General features: G+C 49.4%; 1 protein-coding gene across 1 annotated transcript in view; it reads right to left on the bottom strand.

The window, feature by feature from the left end:
- JADE2 (jade family PHD finger 2) overlaps positions 1 to 22,995 on the bottom strand; it is a 374,376-nt gene that overhangs the window by 60,438 nt on the left and 290,943 nt on the right. The gene's annotated exons all lie outside the window — the stretch shown is intronic.

The following is a 22,995-nucleotide window of genomic DNA, read 5'->3' as shown; positions in this document are numbered from 1 at the left end:
ATTGGAACACGCGGGGTTAAAATTTCGCCTCACAACATAGCCTATGACGCTCTAGGGGTCCAGACGTGTGACTGTGCAAAATTTTGTGGCTGTAGCTGCGACGGTGCAGATGCCAATCCCGGACATACACATTCAGCTTTATATATTAGACTAGCTATTGAACCCGTTCTACGCCCGGGTGGCGAGCATTTATATTGGTATATGGTCTCCATCCTGGTATGTGCTGCTCCATCCTGCGTCCCCATCCTGTCATGTGCTGCGCCCATCCTGCGTCCCCATCCTGTCATGTGCTGCACCCATCCTGCGTCCCCATCCTGTCATGTGCTGCTCCATCCTGCGTCCCCATCCTGTCTCCTGTCATGTGCTGCACCCATCCTGCGTCCCCATCCTGGTATGTGCTGCACCCATCCTGCGTCCCCATCCTGCATCCCCATCCTGTCATGTGCTGCACCCATCCTGCGTCCCCATCCTGTCATGTGCTGCACCCATCCTGCGTCCCCATCCTGTCATGTGCTGCACCCATCCTGCGCCCCCATCCTGTCATGTGCTGCACCCATCCTGCGTCCCCATCCTGTCATGTGCTGCACCCATCCTGCGTCCCCATCCTGTCATGTGCTGCACCCATCCTGCGTCCCCATCCTGTCATGTGCTGCACCCATCCTGCGTCCCCATCCTGCATCCCCATCCTGTCATGTGCTGCACCCATCCTGCGCCCCCATCCTGTCATGTGCTGCACCCATCCTGCGCCCCCATCCTGTCATGTGCTGCACCCGTCCTGCACCCCCATCCTGTCATGTGCTGCACCCATCCTGCGTCCCCATCCTGTCATGTGCTGCACCCATCCTGCGTCCCCATCCTTATATGTACTGCACCCATCCTGCATCCCCATCCTGTCATGTGCTGCACCCATCCTGCGTCCCCATCCTGTCATGTGCTACACCCATCCTGCGTCCCCATCCTGGTATGTGCTGCACCCATCCTGCGTCCCCATCCTGTCATGTGCTGCACCCATCCTGCATCCCCATCCTGTCATGTGCTGCACCTATCCTGCGTCCCCATCCTGTCATATGCTGCACCCATCCTGCGTCCCCATCCTGGTATGTGCTGCACCCATCCTGCGTCCCCATCCTGTCATGTGCTGCACCCATCCTGCGTCCCCATCCTGGTATGTGCTGCACCCATCCTGCGTCCCCATCCTGGTATGTGCTGCACCCATCCTGCGTCCCCATCCTGTCATGTGCTGCACCCATCCTGCGTCCCCATCCTGGTATGTGATGCACCCATACTGCGTCCCCATCGTGTCATGTGCTGCACCCATCCTGCGTCCCCATCCTGGTATGTGATGCACCCATCCTGCGTCCCCATCCTGGTATGTGATGCACCCATCCTGCGTCCCCATCCTGTCATGTGCTGCACCCATCCTGCGTCCCCATCCTGTCATGTTTTGCACCCATCCTGCGTCCCCATCCTGGTATGTGCTGTCCCCATCCTGGTATGTGCTGTCCCCATCCTGCGTCCCCATCCTGGTATGTGCTGCAACCATCCTGCGTCCCCATCCTGCGTCCCCATCCTGGTATGTGCTGCAACCATCCTGCGTCCCCATCCTGTGATGTGCTGCACCCATCCGGGGGCCTGAGCAGGCGGGGACAGCGGCGCGCTGTGGGGGTCAGGTGCCGGTATCGCCGCCAGCTCAGGCCCCCCAGCACTTACTATACTCACCTGTCTGTCCCGTTCAGGCGCTGCGCGCCGCCATCTTCCCGGTCTCCTGGCTGTGACTGTTCAGTCAGAGGGCGGCGCCGGCGCGCATTAAGCGCGTCATCGCGCCCTCTGAACTGAAGGTCACAGGCCGAAGACCGAGAAGATGGCGGCGCTCAGCGGTGGAACGCAGGACAGGTGACTATGGCCGATACTTACCCTCCTGGCGGTCCCTGCTTCTCTGTTGGAGATCGCGGTGCGCGTTCAGTGTGAACGCATACCGCGATCTCCCGGGAGCGTCACTCTGTGAGGCCCAGACTGCGCCGGCGCTTGCGCCGGCGCAGTTTATAAAGGCTTCGGACAGAGTGACGCTCCCAGCGTTATATTATGGACTAGCTGAAGAGCCCGGCGTTGCCTGGGCATAGTAAATATCTGTGGTTAGTTATAGCACCTCACTTCTCTTATTTTCCCATCACGCCTCATTTTCCCCATCACTCCTCTCATTCCCCCCTAACACTTGTCATTTCGACCTCACATCTGTCATTTTCCGATCACTCCACTATTTTCCCTCACTCCTCTCATTTTGCACTCACAACTTTTCATTTTCACCTCACACCTCTCATTTTCACCTCAGTATATACATGTTTGTCATCTCCCTTATATATATTATACACCTGTATGTCATCTCCTGTATATAGTATATACCTGTATGTTATCTCCCCTGTATATAGTATATACCTGTTGTGTGCCATCTCCCCTGTATATAGTATATACCTGTATGTCATTTCCTCCTATATATAGTATATACCTGTATGTCATCTCCTCCTGTATATAGTATATACCTGTGTGTCATCTCCCCTGTATATAATATATACCTGTAAGTCATCTCCTCCTGTATATAGTATATACCTGTAGGTCATCTGCTCCTGTATATAGTATATACCTGTGCGTCATCTCCTCCTGTATATAGTATATACTTGTATGTGATCTCCTCCTGTATATAGTATATACCTGTATGTCATCTCCTCCTGTATTAGACCTCGTTCACACGTTATTTGGTCAGTATTTTTACCTCAGTATTTGTAAGCTAAATTGGCAGCCTGACAAATCCCCAGCCAACAGGAAGCCCTTCCCTTGGCAGTATATATTAGCTCACACATACACATAATAGACAGGTCATGTGACTGACAGCTGGCGTATTTCCTATATGGTATATTTGTTGCTCTTGTTGTTTGTCTGATTATTAATCAGATTTTTATTTTTGAAGGATAATACCAGACTTGTGTGTGCTCTAGGGCGAGTTTCGTGTGTCAAGTTGTGTGTGTTGAGTTGCGTGTGGCGACATGCATGTAGCGACTTTTGTGAGATGAGTTTTGTGTGGCGACATGCGTGTAGCAACTTTTTGTGTGTCGAGTTGCATGTGACAGGTTAGTGTAGTAAGTTGTGTGCAGCAAGTCTTGCGCATGGCGAGTTTTATGTGTGGTGCCTTTTGAGTATGTGCAAGTTTTGTGTGAGGCAACTTTTGCGTGTGTTGCAACTTTTGTGCATGTGGCAATTTTTCCACGGGTGCAAGTTTTGCGTGTGGCGAGTTTTCCCATGAGGCGAGTTTTCCCATGAGGCGAGTTTTGCGCATGGCGAGTTTTGAGCGGCGACTTTTGTGTTTCGTCTTTTATGTGGCGAGGCTGGTGTATGTGTGGTGAAATGTGTGCTGAGGGTGGTATATGTGTTCAAGCACGTGGTAGTGTGTGGCGCATTTTGTGTGCGTGTTCATATCCCCGTGTGTGGTGAGTATCCCATGTCGGGGCCCCACCTTAGCAACTGTACGGTATATACTCTTTGGCGCCATCGCTCTCATTCTTTAAGTCCCCCTTGTTCACATCTGGCAGCTGTCAATTTGCCTCCAACACTTTTCCTTTCACTTTTTCCCCATTATGTAGATAGGGGCAAAATTGTTTGGTGAATTGGAAAGCGCGGGGCTAAAATTTCACCTCACAACATAGCCTATGACGCTCTCGGGGTCCAGACGTGTGACTGTGCAAAATTTTGTGGCTGTAGCTGCGATGCCTCCAACACTTTTCCTTTCACTTTTTCCCCATTATGTAGATAGGGGCAAAATTGTTTGGTGAATTGGAAAGCGCGGGGTTAAAATTTCACCTCACAACATAGCCTATGACGCTCTCGGGGTCCAGACGTGTGACTGTGCAAAATTTTGTGGATGTAGCTGCGACGGTGCAGATGCCAATCCCGGACATACATACACACATTCAGCTTTATATATTAGATTACTCCCAAGAAATCAAGTTACTGCTAGCCTGAACCCCCAAAGATCAGAAAGTGTTTGTTACTATATACATGGTATTGCAATATATAGTATAGTCGATCAGATTATAGCAGGTTCAAGTCCCCTAAGGGGACTAAAAATTGTGACACAGTTATAGGAGTCATCAACATTCCACCATAAGCAGTATACTATGGACTGTGATTTCCTGCAGCCATCAGGTGACTTGAGCAGCACATCAGGTGTTTTTCTGATGACACTGCTCAAGTCACCAGACTACTGCACTCAATCACAGGTTGCAGCTGTCCACATGCTGGTGGAACAGTGTCGTCTTTTCTTCCTGTTTCAGAGCAGACCATTTCTAACTCGGTAATGTAAAAATTTGCCCTCATTGAAGGCAAACTATACCCGGAAATGGAAAATTTTGAAAATGAGTGATCAGTTGTGATGCTAGCCACTACTCACGGACAAGCCGTGCTGCAGGGTAGTCAAACATTCCAGTGTTAGATATCAACAGAGCATGTGTTAAACTAAGGGAAAGACAAAGGCGTACTCAGGTCATGGTCTGAGGTCAGAATACCAGTAAGATAGTGTATCAAAGCAAAGGGGCAAAGCAAAGAAATGGTCAGAGCAAGGTCCAAGGTCATGCAGCAACAGATCAACAAAGAAATCACTGAAATACAAGGCAAGCATGCACCACCAAGCGAATGATACAACTGGCAGTGATCTGGGATTGATAGCTTAGCCAAGTTGCTGGCTAATCACTCAGGACAGGGAACACATGATGAAAGAAACTCAGCACCTCCTAGTCTCAGATTGGACGACTAAAAAGTATATCAAAATACTGACAGCTCAGCATGCCCCTGCACTTGATTGGATGACTTTGCTGACACTCACCAAACTGACAGCTCACAAGACCCTGATTGCATAGAGCAGCAAACTGAGTGGGGGGCACAAGACCCCCAGGTTTCCCAGGAAACCTAAGATGAAAGGCCCTGACCAAATGATTGACCTTCACCGAACAAATCAGAACCCAGGATTTCTCCTAGGGTCCATATCTCCTCCAATGAACAAGATATTGAAAGGAATTTTGGACCGTCAGAGAATTCACAATTCTCTGCATCTCGTACTCTGTCTAAACTTCCATCGACAAAACCGGGAGGCGAGGATAGGACAAAGAACATCAAAGGGAGAAACTCTTAATAGGGAGCTGTGGAACACATTAGAGACATAAAGAGACTGAGGAAGTTTTAATCTAAAGATAACCAGATTGACTACCTCCAGAATCTCGTGCGGGCCAATAAATTTAGGACCCAACTTCGCCGATGGTACTTTCAACTTATTATTTTTGGAAGTTAACCAAACCTTATTTTCTTTGAAGTCAGGATCTTCTGAACGTTTCCCATCAACCTTCCATTTTTTACGCAGTTGAGCTAATCCAATAGTCTTTTGAACCTCCCTCCAGACATCCCCAAGTTTTTGTGTGGCCACCTCTACTCCAATACACTCAGAACTCATCCCAGAAAATGTACCAAAATTAGGATGAAAACCATAAATACTAAAAGAAGGTGTAGTTCCAGTGTACTGAATGACCAGACTCAAAGGCGAACTCAGCAAGACTTAAAAATTAGGACTAGTCTTTCTGCTGAGCAGCAGCGAAAGATGTTAAAATTTGTTTAAAAAATTGATTTGTCCTCTCTATCTGACCATTGGTTTCAGGGTGGTAGGCAGAGGTGAATGGCATATCGGAATGCCCGCCAGGGCCGTGGGGTACTCAGTACTGGGTCCGGTACTTAAAGGCATGTGTCACGGCGACGGTGACCCGGTCTGTGGCCCTGGGCGCCCATGTTAAAGGAAAGGTCTATAAAGGGGTGTGAATTAATAAAAGTTTGCGACGCCACCTGTGGTATTCGGTCAGGGGTGACCAACACTGCTTAAAGGGGTGCACTGGGGTGATGTTATGGCAGCAGGGATAGTATGGCTTCCTACAGGTGAAGCTGGTTCCCCAGGGCTCCCGAAGTAGTAGGGACAGGTGGTAGGTGGTGTAGAAAGAAGCAGAGGACACAGGGTTGCAGTCTCTTTACTGTATGATTCAGGCAGCCACAGTCCAGGGTACCAGATCACAGGTGCAGGTGGTGGTCCGGCTGGCTTGGAAGCGTCTCAGGAATCCCCCCAACCAGGTGGAGTTGGAAGCCTTCTAGCGCTGTGTTGTTGTAGTCTATTGCTGACTTAGGCCTCACACAAAGTCATCACATTCTCTCTCTGTCCCCCTTTAGGTAGGACACTAACCCGTACGACAGGTAACTCGAGCCTTTTTACAGGATCTCTACCACGACCAGGGCTCTATCTGTTACTGTGTCCTCGCGTGTTAATGGTGGACAGGTAACTTGAAATCTAGCTGTCTGCCGGTTTCTGCCGTGGGGCATGAAGTTACCCCCACAACCTCGGTCTTCCGTCTACCAGTATCTGCGCTCAGCGTGGAGGAGGTCCAGTCACAACTTCTCTCTCCAGCTCTTCACTTCGCCTTTGCTCCTTCCTCCTTTCAGTCTCTTTACAAGTTGCTCTGCTCTCTTTTTCCTTCCCAGGAACTGCAGAATCACTCGTCTGCACGGTCCCAGCTTTCCTTCGTCACTCCTCGCTCTCCTCTCACCAACTGCCTAGCAACTAACTCCTCCTCCCAATCAGAGAGAGCAGCTCCCATGAAGTTGGGTGTAGAGCTCCCCCTTCTGGCCTAAAGTCAGAATAGTGTGGTATGTGCTGAATACCTGTTAAAGGGATCTTTCCTCGCTTCCAAGCATGACATCACTCTCCCCGTGAGGAAAGCAATGCCACTGTAACAACCAGTTACCTGGGGTGTTACAATATCAATCCCCAATTTCTTACAAAACGCTCTCCAGAATTTGGAGACAAATTGCACCCACCCTATCTGAAATAATATTCAAATGAACGCAATCTCACCACATGATTAATAAACAACCTGAAAAGCGTTACAGCATTAGGTAACCTCGATAACAGAACAAAGTGAGCTAGTTTACTGAATTGGTCAAACCATTTGCCCACATGCCACCATCCTCACAGACAAGCGGTGGACACCGCTGTCTATACTCGGATACTGTCTCCCATCAAGAAGCACAGATCTTCCCCTATCAGACTTGATGCCATATATCTTTGATTAAACCGATTACGCGGTAAAGGACTTACCACACACTTCTACTAATCACTCTCTACTACGCCAGGGGGAAATTTTTTGTTTGTTCATTCTATTACGTTTCTTTTTTGGAGTGTCGTTCTATGCCGTTGTGGTTGGTATCCTATGGGTGCCTGCTTAATATGCCCCTATATATGTCTCTAGGGGGTGGATATTCCCATGAGGTACTTAGGTATGTGATACCTAAACGAGTTCTATAGGTGTCGGTTATCGTATGCAGGCTCCTGTGTTGGTGCTGGATTATCCACCGATGCAACTGCATTGCTGTGTACTATGTGTGCCTCTATGTAGAGAGTTAGGGGGCGTGTGCACAGTTCTATGATTGACGCTATGGAGATCTTGCTTTTTTTACACCGCCCTCCTATTTAGCGATCCCTGGACGTGTGTTATGCTGCTACTGGAGCCTATGCATGCGCAGTATGATCAAGTTGTGAATATACAGCTCCCGTAGTGTGCGTGCCGCCCTGGACTTGTGCTGGGCAGGTGTCATATCTGGACGCATGCGTGGTGTGTTCTAATTACTGAGGGGGATTCCCTCATTATGTGCACCGCTTTACTGGGAACATCATGCTAGGTGTCTGGAACGCTGATGCGCTCAAGTGACGTACTTCAGGGTGCGCGGCTGGGGGGCGTGGTCTGTCTCCACGTGGAGGAGACAGACCGGTATATAACATGGCAACGGTATGGATGGTGCTTCTGCACCTTTACATTTCTGTGGCATTGTTCCATGTCCCCTGATGAACCCCCAGGATTCCCATGGGAGGGAAACGCGTCGGGCAGAATAGGGAGGATATCCCGGCAGGAGACCAACAGAGCTGTATGATGGTATAACCACCCACAACGCCTCTGGGATGCAGATGAGTAGAAGCGTTTACCACAGTATTGAACTATGGGGTGGTTCCTGTACGGTTGTTTAACCTGCTCTGGTGGTCCCCTGTTTTTTGTTGGGATGTCTCTGTGCTGATGTGGGCCGCTGTCCTATTGAGAACATCGTACATCTGGGAGTCATTTGACTATTGAAAAACCTTTGGACTTACAGAACTACATGTTTATCTTAAAGTATAAATATGGGATGGAGTGGCCCGCTGATATTTTTATAAATTGGATAAACGAGACATTGATATTATATTTTTACCCATCGGGTTGTGATTTTTCTACTATTCCCTTTTAGGGACCTTTTGTCTTGTGGCAAATAACAAATTTGTGGTTTTTTGCCATGTTCATTTTTTTTATTTTTTCTATTCTTATTTTTGCATTTTTTTTATTTTGTTATATTTCTTTCATTTTTTAGGGTATTAGTATTTGGTACGTCTCTTCTAGGGAACACAGGGTTGATTTAGGGCTACTAGGGCCAGTCGTCGAGGAGTGGGGGCGCCTACCGCAGAAACTTAGGGTGCCAACCTCCGCTGTCAGGTAGGGACCAGTAATAGGGCACCTGACAGGGTAAGTTAGTTTGTATTTGGCTTTTTTTAGCTGTATGTATATTTCTCTTAATACCGATGTTTCTTATATTGGAACAAACAGTTTTTAGCTTTAATTATTAAAAGTTATATTTTAGGGATCCTTGTTGTGTTTGGTTTTTTGGCAAAGTAGTAATAACCCCAGGATGACCACTCAAGTCAGAATCATGAAACTCCTGCAACGGGCAATTTAAGCACACCGGCGCAAATCATTTAGAACAGTGTTTCTCACCTCCAGTCCTCAAGACCCCACAACAGGTCTTGTTTTCAGGATTTCCTTAGTATTGCACAGGTGATAGCATTAATTCCATTTCCTATGCAATACTAAGGAAATCCTGAAAACATGACCTGTTGTGGGGTCTTGAGGACTGGAGTTGAGAAACAGATTTAGAACCTGGAGTAGTGGAATGAGCCAACGGCTGGGCATTACAGATCTTTGCATCAAACTCCGAAGATACCATAGTAACAACAAGACCCTGAGGAAGAATGAATGGAGGATAAACCGAATCAAGGCTATGTGATAAAGCGTCTAGAAGAAAAGCACCAGTTGGCCTTTCTTGGGGGTAACCATTTAGCCGATTCAATATAGGTTACATTTTTATGATCCGACACCATCGTGGCTTGATGAACTGCCCCTCCAAAAAAGGTATCCATTCTTCAAAAGCTAATTTAACTACAAGCAGCTTGCATTTCGCAATGCATCTGTCACGCCCTACAGACGTGTCTATCAGGTGGACCCACTGGACCGCAAATACAGCGGTTACTGATACCAGGAAGGGAGAACCAGACCAGGAAAGCAGGTTCAAACGCTTTATTGTACAGTAATACAAACACTAGGGGAGACACCCCAAAGGAAGGCCACAGGGCCACAACACCAGAAAGCCTCTAAGGAGACCAAGGCTTGGAGTGACCCCTATACAGGGATTTCCCCTAGACCACCAATAGAGGGTCCGATGAGGCAGACACCTGTGTTAAACCGACCTAGGAGGGAGGAAGAAATGAATAAACAAAACAGGGCTGAATGTGGAACTTGGAAGCAGGAAGAAGACTGCAGGGAACCACACAGGATACTGGACTCTGGATGCTGTGGAGACCAGACTCGATCCTAGGGAAAAAGGAACAGAGTAAGACAGGCAAATTGGACTGATAAGCCTAGCAGGATAAGACCTGGAGCAGCAACTTCAGGATAATAGAAGTTGCCCAGGCGGCGTCCAGGAGTGACTGAGATCCTTATATACCTCCAGCCTCCAGGTGATAGGCCGGGAGGAGGGGCAGTGAGTAGGGAGGGGCTGACCCTTTAAGAAGCCAGAGAGCTCACCTGCCCACCCCCTATGTACTCCCTAGGAGAGGGAGAGAAAGGAGGAAGTGCAGCAGACATGGGAGCAAGGACCCGGGCAGCATGTCTGCAAGGACGGACCCCGGAGCGCCGGCGGACGACAGGAGCGAGACCCTGCTGGCTAAGGACAGGACCAGAAGAGGTAAGAGCAGGCGGGGAAGAGAAAAAAGGCGCCCCGGACTGCGAGGTGGTGACAGTACCCCCCCCTCCAGGCCCCCCCGGGCGGCGACTGGCAAAGAACCGCCGTAGGAGACAAGGAGCATGGACGTTGCCCTCCGGCTCCCAGGACCTCTCCTCAGGACCAAACCCCTTCCAGTCGACCAGGTACCATGTGGCACGCCCTCTCTTCTTCACGTCCAGGATGGCACTGACCTCATACTCGTCATTGGCCGAAATCGGAGGACGCTCTCCCGGATCCTGGGAGAATCGGTTGAGGATCACAGGTTTGAGGAGGGAACGGTGGAAAGAATTATATATTCGCAAAGAAGGAGGCAGTAGTAGCCGATAGCACACATCGTTGAGTCTCCAGGACACCTCGAACGGTCCGATGTACCGAGGTCCGAGCTTGAAGGAGGGCACCTTAAGGTGGACGTACTTGGCTGATAACCATACCTTGTCTCCCGGTTGAAACATCTGGGCATCAAGTCTTCTCTTGTCGGCATGGTCCTTCATGCGCTGGGATGCTTTCACAAGAGCCTCACGAGTCTTGTTCCAGATGTTGGCGAAGTCGCGAGCCACGGCCTCTGCTGCAGGATTGGGAGTCGCGATGTCCAAGGGAGTCGGGATCCTCGGGTGTTGCCCATATACAATAAAAAATGGGAGTGTTACGAGAGGACTCACCAACATGATTATTGTACGAGAACTACGCCCAAGGCAGTAGGGACGTCCAGTTATCGTGGTGTGCGTTGACAAAGTGTCGTAGAAAACCTGCCAACACCTGGTTTACCCGTTCCACCTGTCCGTTAGACTGTGGATGATAAGCCGAAGAGAAGTCCAAGGCAATATCGAGTTTCCTGCAGAGAGACCGCCAGAATCGGGACACGAATTGTACTCCCCTATCGGAAACAATGTTGGAGGGTAACCCATGCAACCGGAGGATATGTTGAACAAACAACTCGGCCAGCTTGGGTGCCGAAGGAAGACCAGGCAGAGAAACGAAGTGACTCATCTTGGAAAATCTGTCCACCACGACCCAGATGACAGTATTCCCGGAGGATGTAGGGAGATCCGTGATGAAGTCCATCGCAATGTGTTGCCATGGTTTTGATGGTATAGGCAAGGGCAAGAGTTGACCGGTGGGAAGCCGTTTGGGGGTCTTGTTGCGGGCACAGGAAGAACAGGCTGAGACGTAGTCTGACACCTCTTGACGCATCCCAGGCCACCAGTAGTGCCGACCGATCAACTGTAGAGTCTTTGTCAGACCCGCGTGGCCGGCTAGTAAGGAGGAATGTCCCCAGCGAAGGATGCGTTCTCGACTCAGTTCGGGCACCACCGTCTTACCAGGAGGTACCTGCGACAGTCGAAGCAGTGCAACCATGATCACCTTGGATGGATCGATGATGGGACGAGGTTCCTCCTCCTGATCGTTGGTAAGAAAAGACCGGGAGAGGGCGTCAGCCTTGATATTCTTATCTGCGGGACGAAAATGAAGACGGTGGTCTTTATTCTTTGCTCGGTTTGACTAACGGGCCTGACGAGGATTGAGCCTCTGGGCAGACTGGAGATAGGCCAAGTTCTTGTGGTCGGTGTAGATCACCACCGGGTGCACCGCTCCCTCTAGGAGGTAACGCCACTCCTCCAAGGCCATCTTGATGGCAAGCAACTCACGGTCACCAATGGAGTAATTCCGCTCACAGGGGGTAAAGGCCTTCGAAAAGAAGCCGCAAGAGACCATGCGTCCGGAGGCGGCTTTCTGCGTGAGGACGGCCCCGGCACCTGTGGAGGATGCGTCCACCTCCAGAAAGAACTGCTTCTCAGCGATGGGCCTGTGCAGGGCTGGTGCGGAGGAGAAGGCCCGTTTGAGTGCCTGGAAGGAACACTCAGCCTCTGGAGTCCATCCATTAGCAGGTATTCCCTTGCGTGTGAGTGCTGTGAGAGGCTTAACCAGATCTGAGAAGTGCTGGATAAACTGCCGGTAGTAGTTGGCGAATCCTACGAACCGCTGGATGGCTTTGATCCCGACCGGCCGAGGCCAGTTCATGATGGCCGACATCTTTAGGATCCATCTCCAGCCCAGAGTCAGAGACGATGTATCCAAGGAACGGCAGAGAAGACCGCTCGAAGAGGCATTTCTCATACTTGGCATACAAGCGGTTCTCCCGTAATCGAAGGAGAACTCGTCGGACGTCTCTTCTGTGTGTGGGTAGGTCTGGGGAGAAAACCAAGATGTCATCCAGGTATACCACTACACATACGTACAGCATGTCACGGAAGACGTCGTTCACGAACTCCTGGAAAACGGCTGGTGCGTTGCACAGTCCGAAGGGCATCACCCGGTACTCGAAGTGACCATCACGGGTGTTCAAGGCGGTTTTCCACTTGTCACCGGCCCGGATGCGGACAAGGTTGTAAGCCCCTCGCAGGTCCAGCTTGGTGAAGATCCGGGCTCCCCGGAGCCGATCGAAGAGTTCTGGAATAAGAGGCAGTGGGTACTTATTCTTTACCGTGATAGCGTTTAATCCGCGGTAGTCAATGCAAGGACCCGTCCTTTTTCACGAAGAAGAACCCGGCTCCCACAGGGGATGTGGACCTCTGGATGAATCCCCGGGCCAAGCTGTCTGTGACGTATTCTGACATCGCCTGAGTCTCAGCAGGGGACAGAGGGTAGATTCGTCCTGTAGGAAAAGAAGCACCTGGAACCAAATCGATGGGACAATCATAAGGCCTGTGCGGGGGCAAGACCTCTGCTTCTCGTTTATCGAAGACATCTGCAAATGCCCAGTAGGCCTCCGGAAGTCCGGGCAAGGATGTAGGTGAGGGAGGCAAACGGATAGGCCGGACGGACAGCAGGCAACGGCTATGGCAGGCCGAACCCCAACGCTGGACCTCCCCACTTCGCCAGTCTATGACTGGCTCATGCATACGCAGCCATGGCAGACCGAGCAAGAAAGGTGGAGAGAGAGTGGGTAGCACGTAAAAGGCAATCCTCTCAGCATGGAGAGCTCCGATCTGAAGCTCCACCTCACTGGTAATGCCCTCAACGGAATCTAGTAGGGGTCTCCCGTCTATGGTGGTGATGATGCGGGGATGCTGCAGGGGGTGTATAGGAATGCCGAGGCGGAGAGCCATGTCTCGCTGAATAAAGTTACCTGCAGATCCCGAGTCCAAATACGCCAACTCTGAGAATCGCCTGTTACCGACTTTCACCTGTATGGAAACAGTTAACGGTAGACAGGTATCATTCTCACCTAGGATGGCCTCTCTTACCTGTCCTAGGTGGAGGAGTTTTCCGGTCTTCTGGGACATTGCCGGCGGAAATGGTTGGAGCCACCACAATAGAGACACAACCTCCGGGCAACTCTCTCCTCACGCTCCCGGGGACTCAGCCGGAGACGATCCACCTCCATGGGTTCGGGTGCTTCAGCAGAAGAAGCGTTACCTGGTAACAGGGGCCTCTGAAAAGAGGGTGCCAATCGAGGTGGTCTTTTCTCCTGGGTTCTCTCCTTGGTGCGTTCTTGTAGGCGGCGATCTATCCGGACGGCAAGGGAGATGTATTCATCCAGGGTACCGGGAAGATCTCGTACGGCGAGCTCGTCCTTCAGGCGACTGGATAACCCTCTCCGGAAGACACCGATCAGGGGCTCGTCAGACCAGCGAAGCTCAGAAGCCAAAGTGCGAAACTGTATGGCGTATTGGCCAACCGAGTACCTTGCTGTAAGTTGAACAACTCCTCCGTGGCAGAAGCCACCCGACCTGGCTCATCAAAGATCTTCCGGAAGGTGTCCAAGAAGGCCCGCAAATCGGATACAATGGGGTCCTCTCTCTCCAGTAGTGGGTTGAACCAGGCCAAGGCCTCGCCCTCCAGGTGTGATGCCATAAAGGCCACTTTCGCCACATCCGTAGGGTATTGATGAGGGAGAAGCCTGAAATGCAGCTGGCATTGATTGACGAAACCCCTGCACATCTTTGGATCCCCAGAGTACCTGGTGGGTTTGCAGAGGCAAGGGGAAGAGTAGACGCCTCCTACGGCACTGGGATCCAACACGGGTGCGGCAACCGGAGCAGAAGGAGATCGCTGCAGATTCGAAAGCCGCTCATCCACAGACGTCATGTAACTCAGCATCTGGGTCTGCATCCGTCCTTGTTGATCCAACTCCTGATGGAGATCTGCAAGATGAGAGGAGAAAGATGCATCCACCCCCTGAGGGGAAGCTAGACGGGCCACAAGGGTACGCATGAACGCAACTACCTGTTCCTGGCTCTGGCGGAGACTAGCGAGCTCCCTCTGAGCATCGAACCTGGCATCAGCGGGGTCCATGGCCTGGGCAAAATCTGTCACACCCTACAGACGTGTCTATCAGGTGGACCCACTGGACCGCAAATACAGCGGTTACTGATACCAGGAAAGGAGAACCAGACCAGGAAAGCAGGTTCAAACGCTTTATTGTACAGTAATACAAACACTAGGGGAGACACCCCAAAGGAAGGCCACAGGGCCACAACACCAGAAAGCCTCTAAGGAGACCAAGGCTTGGAGTGACCCCTATACAGGGATTTCGCCTAGACCACCAATGGAGGGTCCGATGAGGCAGATACCTGTGTTAAACCGACCTAGGAGGGAGGAAGAAATGAATAAACAAAACAGGGCTGAATGTGGAACTTGGAAGCAGGAAGAAGACTGCAGGGAACCACACAGGATACTGGATAGGCCGGGAGGAGGGGCAGTGAGTAGGGAGGGGCTGACCCTTTAAGAAGCCAGAGAGCTCACCTGCCCGCCCCTATGCACTCCCTAGGAGAGGGAGAGAAAGGAGGAAGTGCAGCAGACATGGGAGCAAGGACCCGGGCAGCATGTCTGCAGGGACGGACCCCGGAGCGCCGGCGGACGACCGAAGCGTGACCCTGCTGGCTAAGGACAGGACCAGAAGAGGTAAGAGCAGGCGGGGAAGAGAAAGAAGGCGCCCCGGACTGCGAGGTGGTGACAGCATCCTGGGAACGGAAGATGGAGGCAGCCGCGCGCCCATCGCCACAGCGCCGTTGGATCCCAGGGGTGAGTATGTAACTTTTTTATTTTAATTCTTCTTTTTTTTTTTTTTTTTACAGGGATATGTGCCCACACTGCTAAATACTGTGTGGGCTACATGGTTGCTATATACTACGTGGGCAGTCCTATATACTACATGGCTGCAAAATACTACGTGGGCTACATGGCTGCTATATACTACATGGGCAGTACTATATACTATGTGGGCAGTACTATATACTACATGGCTGCTATATACTACGTGGGCAGTACTATATACTACATGGCTGCTATATACTACGTGGACAGTACTATATACTTCATGGCTGCTATATACTACGTGGACAGTACTATATACTAAATGGCTGCTATATACTACGTGGGCAGTACTATATACTACATGGCTGCTATATACTACGTGGGCAGTACTATATACTATATGGCTGCTATATACTACGTGGGCAGTACTATATACTTCATGGCTGCTATACTACGTGGACAGTACTGTATACTACATGGCTGCTATATACTACGTGGACAGTACTATATACTTCATGGGACTGGCCAATATACTACGTGTCTGTGCTGTATACTATGTGGCTCTGTGCTGTATACTACAGTCATGGCCAAAAGTTTTGAGAATGACACCAAAATTATATTTTCACATGATCTGCTGCCCTCTGGTTTTTATTAGTGTTTGTCTGATGTTTATATCACATACAGAAATATAATTGCAATCATATTATGAGAACTAATAGGTTATATTGACAGTTAGAATGAGTTAATGCAGCAAGTCAATATTTGCAGTGTTGACCCTTCTTCAAGACCTCTGCAATTCTCCCTGGCATGCTCTCAATCAACTTCTGGACCAAATCCTGACTGAGAGCAGTCCATTCTTGCATAATCAATGCTTGCATTTTGCCAGAATTTGATGGTTTTTGTTTGTCCACCCGTCTCTTGATGATTGACCACAAGTTCTCAATGGGATTAAGATCTGGGGAGTTTCCAGGCCATGGACCCAAAATCTCTATGTTTTGTTCCATGAGCCATTTAGTTATCACCTTTGCTTTATGGCAAGGTGCTCCATCATGCTGGAAAAGGCATTGTTGGGCGCCAAACTGCTCTTGGACGGTTGGGAGAAGTTGCTCTTGGAGGACATTCTGGTACCATTCTTTATTCATGGCTGTGTTTTTAGGCAAGACTGTGAGTGAGCCGATTCCCTTGGCTGAGAAGCAACCCCACACATGAATGGTTTCAGGATGCTTTACAGTTGGCATGAGACAAGACTGGTGGTAGCGCTCACCTCTTCTTCTCCGAATAAGCTGTTTTCCAGATGTCCCAAACAATCGAAAAGGGGATTCATCAGAGAAAATGACTTTGCCCCAGTCCTCAGCAGTCCACTCCCTGTACCTTTTGCAGAATATCAGTCGGCCCCTGATGTTTTTTCTGGAGAGAAGTGGCTTCTTTGCTGCCCTCCTTGAAACCAGGCCTTGCTCAAAGAGTCTCCGCCTCACAGTGCGTGCAGAAGCACTCACACCAGCCTGCTGCCATTCCTGAGCAAGCTCGGCACTGCTGGTAGTCCGATCCCGCAGCTGAAACAGTTTTAAGATACGGTCCTGGCGCTTGCTGGTCTTTCTTGGGCGCCCTGGAGCCTTTTTGACAACAATGGAAGCTCTCTCCTTAAGTTCTTGATGATCCGATAGATTGTTGACTGAGGTGTAATCTTTGTAGCTGCGATACTCTTCCCTGTTAGGCCATTTTTGTGCAGTGCAATGATGGCTGCACGTGTTTCTTTAGAGATAACCATGGTTAACTGAAGAGAAACAATGATACCAAGCACCAGCCTCCTTTTAACCCCTTCCCGACCTTTGACGCCACGTAGGCGTCATGAAAGTCGGTGCCAATCCGACCCATGACGCCTATGTGGCGTCATGGAAAGATCGCGTCCCTGCAGATCGGGTGAAAGGGTTAACTCCCATTTCACCCGATCTGCAGGGACAGGGGGAGTGGTAGTTTAGCCCGGGGGGGTGGCTTCACCCCCCATGGCTACGATCGCTCTGATTGGCTGTTGAAAGTGAAACTGCCAATCAGAGCGATTTGTAATATTTCACCTATTATAACGGGTGAAATATTACAATCCAGCCATGGCCGATGCTGCAATATCATCGGCCATGGCTGGAAACACTAATGTGCCCCCGATCGCCCCCCCAGCCCCCCGATCTGTCCGGTACACTGCTCCGGCTCCCCTCCGTCCTGTGCGCTGCTACCCCCGTGCTCTTGTCCGCTCCCCCCGTGCTCCAATCACCCTCCCCCATGCTCCAACCACCCCCCCCTGCACTCCGATCCACCCCCCCTGCAGTCCGATCCACCCCCCGATGCTCCAATGCACCCCCCCGTGCTCCGTTCCACCCCTCCCGCGCTCCGATCCACCACCCCCATGCTCCGATCCCCCCCCCCCCCCCCATCATACTTACCGATCCTGCCGGGGTCCGTCCGTCTTCTCCCTGGGCGCCGCCATCTTCCAAAATGGCGGGCGCATACGCAGTGCGCCCGCCGAATCTGCCGGCCGGCAGATTCGTTCCAAAGTGCATTTTGATCACTGAGATAGATTATATCTCAGTGATCAAAATAAAAGAAATAATAAATGACCCCCCCCCCCCCCTTTGTCACCCCCATAGGTAGGGACAATAAAAAACGAAAGAATTTTTTTTTCCCCACTAATGTTAGAATAGGGTTAGGGGTAGGGTTAGGGCTAGGGTTTTGGTATGTGCACACGTATTCTGGTCCTCTGCGGATTTTTCCGCTGCGGATTGGATAAATCCGCAGTGCTAAACCGCTGCGGATTTATGGCGGATTTACCGCGTTTTTTCTGCGCATTTCACTGCGGTTTTACAACTGCGATTTTCTATTTGAGCAGTTGTAAAACCGCTGCGGAATCCGCAGAAAGAAGTGACATGCTGCGGAATGTAAACCGCTGCGTTTCCGTGCAGTTTTTCCGCAGCATGTGTACAGCGATTTTTGTTTCCCATAGGTTTACATTGAACTGTAAACTCATGGGAAACTGCTGCGGATCCGCAGCGTTTTCTGCAGCGTGTGCACATACCTTTAGAATTAGGCTATGTGCACACGGTGCGGATTTGGCTGCGGATCCGCAGCGGATTGGCCGCTGCGGATTCGCAGCAGTGTTCCATCAGGTTTACAGTACCATGGAAAACCAAATCCGCTGTGCCCATGGTGCGGAAAATACCGCGCGGAAACGCTGCGTTGTATTTTCCGCAGCATGTCAATTCTTTGTGCGGATTCCGCAGCGTTTTACACCTGTTCCTCAATAGGAATCCGCAGGTGAAATCCGCACAAAAAACACTGGAAATCCGCGGAAAATCCGCAGGTAAAACGCAGTGCCTTTTACCCGCGGATTTTTCAAAAATGATGCTGAAAAATCTCACACGAATCCGCAACGTGGGCACATAGCGTTAGGGTTAGGGTTGGAATTAGGGTTGTGGTTAGGGTTGTGATTAGGGTTATGGCTACATTTGGGATTAGGGTTAGGGGTGTGGGGGGGGGTTAGTGTTGGAGGTAGAATTGAGGGGTTACCACTGTTTAGGCACATCAGGGGTCTCCAAACGCAACATGGCGCCACCATTGATTCCAGCCAATCTCGTATTCAAAAAGTCAAATGGTGCTCCCTCAATTCCGAGCCCCGACGTGTGCCCAAACAGTGGTTTACCCCCACATATGAGGTATCAGCGTACTCAGGGCAAATTGGACAACAACTTTCGTGGTTCAGTTTCTCCTTTTACCATTGGGAAAATAAAAAAATTGTTGCTAAAAGATAATTTTTGTGACTAAAAAGTTAAATGTTCATTTTTTCCTTCCATGTTGCTTCTGCTGCTGTGAAGCACCTGAAGGGTTAATAAACTTCTTGAATGTGGTTTTGAGTACCTTGAGGGGTGCAGTTTTTAGAATGGTGTCACTTTGGGGTATTTTCAGCCATATAGACCCCTCAAACTGAGTTCAAATGTGAGGTGGTCCCTAAAAAAAATGGTTTTGTAAATTTCATTGTAAAAATGAGAAATCGCTGGTCAAATTTTAACCCTTATAACATCCTAGCAAAAAAAAATTTTGTTTCCAAAATTGTGCTGATGTAAAGTATACATGTGGGAAATGTTATTTATTAACTATTTTGTGTCACATAACTCTCTGGTTTAATAGAATAAAAATTCAAAATGTGAAAATTGCGAAATTTTCAAAATTTTCGCCAAATTTCCGTTTTTATCACAAATAAACGCAGAATTTATTGACCTAAATTTACCACTAACATGAAGCCCAATATGTCACGAAAAAACAATCTCAGAACCGCTAGGATCCGTTGAAGCGTTCCTGAGTTATTACCTCATAAAGGGACACTGGTCAGAATTGCAAAAAACGGCAAGGTCTTTAAGGTCAAAATAGGCTGGGTCATGAAGGGGTTAAAGTGTCCAGTGATGTCATTCTTACTTAATCATGACTGATTGATCGCAAGCCCTGTTCTCATCAACACTCACACCTGTGTTAATGGATCAATCACTAAAACGATGTTAGCTGCTCCTTTTAAGGCAGGACTGCAATGATGTTGAAATGTGTTTTGGGGTTAAAGTTCATTTTCCGGGCAAATATTGACTTTGCAAGTACAGTAATTGCTGTTAAGCTGATCACTCTGACATTCAGGAGTATATGCAAATTGCCATTAGAAAAAATGAAGCAGTAGACTTTGGAAAAATTAATATTTGTCTCATTCTCAAAACTTGTGGCCATGACTGTACATGGCTGGGCAATATACTACGTGACTGGGCAATATACTACGTGGCTGGGCAATATACTACGTGGCTGGGCAATATACTACGTGGCTGGGCAATATACTACGTGGCTGGGCAATATACTACGTGGCTGGGCAATATACTACGTGGCTGGGCAATATACTACGTGGCTGGGCAATATACTACGTGGACATGCATATTCTAGAATACCCGATGCGTTAGAATCGGGCCACCATCTAGTGTAACATAAAAGCCCCTTATACTCACCTCCCATACCTGCATCGTTCCTGTGATGTCAGCGCTGGTTCTCACGAGGCTCGAGTGACATTGTTATGCCCTGTGAGCCCTGCAGCAACCACTATTGTGCTGCTACTTCACTTCTCTGGACAAATCTCAAACTTCCAGAAGAGGTGTGAACACTAACCCATTGGTGGCCACTGATTGGCTGCATGGCTCACATGGCGTAAAAATGTCATGCAAGCACTGGGAGACTCCGCACTGGAAAGGCGCTGAAACAGGAGGAGTTTTTATTATACATTGGGAAATACAAGATTTAAGAAGGTGTTATGGGAGTAGTGGACAACAACTTTAACAACTATGTCCAAATCGTTAGCAAGTAGTAAAATGAGTCACTTATGTAGTGTCGGTAGCTGAATTGACTATAATGTGACATCACAGGCAGGGTAGCAAATCATGCAGCCAGTCAGTGAGCAAAATAATAACAGAGCGGTGATCACAGCACAACCTGACAATTTGTAATAGCTGAAAACATGGGCAATGTCTGTGATAGCGCAGGGGACCGACCATGGAGCTGTGGCCCTTCACATTGGTAATCACACCCACATCAAGCCACTGACCGAAAGTACGTGTTTTTCTTTATTTAGTCAATGCATTTCGAAGTACTACAGACTTCCTCATCAGGACAAGACAAGCTTTTCGTGCTCTGATGAAGAAGTCTGTAGTACTTCAAAACGCACTGCCGGCTCTAAGTGCCGGAATTGGCGCATCTTAGAGATTCGCCTTTTCTGGGGCGGCTGAGTGCTGATGTTTTTAGCCATGGGGGGTGGGGGGGGGGAATATCCAAGGCCCCTTCCAAGGCTAGGTTAGTAGCCAATAAAGGCTAAGTATACAGCTGTGAGCTGATATTAATAGCCTGGGAAGCTCCATGGGTATTACCCCCTTCCCTGGCTATAAACAGCTGCCCCCAGTCGCTGGCTTTCCCACTGCTGGTTTCAAAAATTGCGCGGGAGCCCACACCATTTTTTTCCCCAATAAATAATCTTTTATTAATTAAATACATGTCCAGTAATTTGCACACTGTACTAATTGTATTTGTCACTGACGCGGGTGAGGGGGTGAGGGCGCTGAGGCATACTTACCTAGTCCCAGCGATCCTCGCGCTGTCCCTGCCGTCCCACAGTCTTCTGTGCTGCAGCTTCTTCCCCTCTTCAGCAGTCACGTGGGACCGCTCATTACAGAAATGAATAAGCGGCTCCACCTCCCATAGGGGTGGAGCCGCCTATTCATTCCTCTAATCAGCGGTGCCGGTGACCGCTGATAGAGAAAGAAGCTGCGGCACCGAAGACCAGGCAGAGGGACAGCGCGAGGATCGCCAGGACTAGGTAAGTATAGCATATTCACCTGTCCTCGTTCCAGCCGCCGAGCGTCGCTCCATCTTCCCGGCCGGCGCCTCCATCTTCCCGGCGTCTGCGCTCTGACTGTTCAGGCAGAGGGCGCGATGACGCATATAGTGTGCGCGGCGCCCTCTGCCTGATCAGTCAGAGCAGAGACGCCGGGAAGATGGAGGCACCGGAACGAGACGCCAGGAGCTGCAATCAAGGGAGGTGAGTATGTGGTTTTTTTTTTTTTTATTGCAGCAGCGGCGGCGGCAGAGATTTATGTGGAGCATCTATGGGGCACAGTGAACGGTGCAGGGCACCGTATATGGCACATCTATGGGGCACAGTGAACGGTGCAGAGCACCGTATATGGCACATCTATGGGGCACAGTGAACGGTGCAGGGCACCGTATATGGCACATCTATGGGGCACAGTGAACGGTGCAGAGCACCGTATATGGCACATCTATGGGGCACAGTGAACGGTGCAGAGCACCGTATATGGCACATCTATGGGGCACAGTGAATGGTGCAGAGCACCGTATATGGCACATCTATGGGGCACAGTGAACGGTGCAGAGCACCGTATATGGCACATCTATGGGGCACAGTGAACGGTGCAGGGCACCGTATATGGCACATCTATGGGGCACAGTGAACGGTGCAGAGCACCGTATATGGCACATCTATGGGGCACAGTGAACGGTGCAGAGCACCGTATATGGCACATCTATGGGGCACAATGAACGGTGCAGAGCACCGTATATGGCACAGCTATGGGGAAATATGAACGGTGCAGAGCACTGTATGGCACAGCTATGGGGAAATAATGATCTATTTTTATTTTTGAAATTCACCGGTAAATGCTGCATTTCCACCCTAGGCTTATACTCGAGTCAATAAGTTTTCCCAGTTTTTTGTGGCAAAATTAGGGGGGTCGGCTTATACTCGGGTCGGCTTATACTCGAGTATATACGGTATTTACTGTATGTAATCCATCTCTTCTATCCTGTCAGCTCCTGCAGTGATTTTACAGAAGCCGGCAGATAAATTACCGACTTTTATTCCATCTATCTTTCAGTTCAATATAAATACATACAGCTCTAGCAAAAATTAAGATACCATTGCAAAATGTTCAGTTTATCTGATTTTTCTCTTTCTAGGTATATTTTTTAGTAAAATGTAAAAATTGTTCATTTATTCTATAAACTTCTGAGAACATGTATCCGAATTTCCAAGCAATAAATTTTGAATTTTTTTACGAAAAGGAAAAATGGTCTAAATTAAAAAAAAAAAACAAAAAACAAAAACAAATATCGAATTTCACTCATCCGTTTTTCTCGCAAATGGGTATGAGCCTTTAAAAATAGTAAAAATCAGCCACTACTGACCTACCCTAGGTCCATTACTGCAGCTCAGCCAAT

The sequence above is a fragment of the Ranitomeya imitator genome, chromosome 4 (assembly GCF_032444005.1).
Source record: "Ranitomeya imitator isolate aRanImi1 chromosome 4, aRanImi1.pri, whole genome shotgun sequence".
Taxonomy (NCBI): domain Eukaryota; kingdom Metazoa; phylum Chordata; class Amphibia; order Anura; family Dendrobatidae; genus Ranitomeya; species Ranitomeya imitator.
This window is presented reverse-complemented; position numbering and strand designations above follow the sequence as displayed.